The sequence below is a fragment of the Chelonoidis abingdonii genome, chromosome 1 (assembly GCF_003597395.2).
Source record: "Chelonoidis abingdonii isolate Lonesome George chromosome 1, CheloAbing_2.0, whole genome shotgun sequence".
Classification (NCBI taxonomy): Eukaryota; Metazoa; Chordata; order Testudines; family Testudinidae; genus Chelonoidis; species Chelonoidis abingdonii.
In genome coordinates this window covers 323,454,252-323,455,724 of record NC_133769.1, presented here as the reverse complement: position 1 = coordinate 323,455,724, position 1,473 = coordinate 323,454,252, and positions in this window count along the sequence as shown.

Below are 1,473 nucleotides of genomic sequence, written 5' to 3'. Positions count from 1 at the left end.
CAGCGATGGGGGGATTTCCATCAGGTCCTCCGGGCCGCGAGGGCCCTCATGGGGGAGGGTAAGAGGACCGGGAAGCAGGCCGCCGCGGCCTACCAGCGGAATGACTGACGACATTTACCCAGAACCAAGGGGCAGTGGAGACTGCGGGAACTATGGGATAGCTATGGAATAGCTACCCACAATGCAACGCTCCAGAAATCGACACTAGCCTCGGACCATGGACGCACACCACCGAATTACTGTGCCTAGTGTGGCTGCGTGAAATCGAATTTATAATATGTTTTATAAAACCGGTTTAATGTAATTCAGAATTATCCTGTAGTGTAGACGTAGCCAGAGTGTTGCATGTAAGACAAAGGACGTAGTTGTCCCACTCTACTCAGCCCTGCTAAAGCCTCAGCTGAAGTACTGTGTCTAATTCTAGGTGTCACACCTTGGGACAGATGTGGATAAACTGGCGAGTGTCCAGAGGAGAGCATATATAAAAATGATAAACAGTTATGAAAACCTCACCTATGAGGACAGGTTAGAAAGCTGGGCAAGTTTCATCTTGAGAAAAGAAGATTGATGGGGCACCTGGTAAGTCTTCACATTTTAAGGGCTGTTATACAGAGGATGGTGATCAACTGTTGTTGATCAGCTGAAGGTAAAACAAGAAGTAATGGGCTTAATCTGCAGCAAGGGAGATTTAGGTTAGATTAGGAAAAACTTTCTAACTATAAGGGTAACTAAGCTCAGGAATAGACTTCCAAGGGCATTAAATTACACTTCCATATGCTTTTAAAGGAGTCAAACATGTAGGTTAACCATGTATTCATAAGGCCTGATTTAAAAAAAGAAAAGATGGGGCCAGACTCACATGCAGTATAATTGCACATGGCTCTATTGAAGGCAAAGTAGTGTGACAAAGTTCCTCCTCTACCTTGGTGGGTCCTGCACTTATTGGTGGATTTGTTGACCTCAGTGACCTTCCCCTCTTGTGGAACCCACAGTCTGGGTCAGCTCCTCCTGTGTCTGATCAGGAGTTGGGAGGAACCCGGGCCTGCCCTCTACTCTGGGTTCCAGCCCAGTGCCCTGTGGATCGCAGCTGTCTGTAGTGCCTCCTGTAACAACTGCATGACAGCTACAACTGCCTGGGCTACTTCCCCATAGCCTCCTCCAAACACCTTCTTTATCCTCACCACAGGACCTTCCTCCTGGTGTCTGATAACGCTTGTCCTCCTCAGTCCTCCAGCAGTATACTTTCTCACTCTCAGCTTCTTGCTCCTAGCTCCTCACACATGCTCCTTCTCCTCTGGCTCCTCCCTGCCTGACAGGAGTGAGCTCCTTTTTAAACCCAGGTGCCCTGATTAGCCTTTCTTGATTGACTGCAGGTGTTCTAATTAAAGTAGCTATCTCTACTGCCTTCTAGAAAGATCTTAATTGGCTCCAGGTGCCTTGATTAACCTGGAGCAACTGCCATTTGGTTACCAG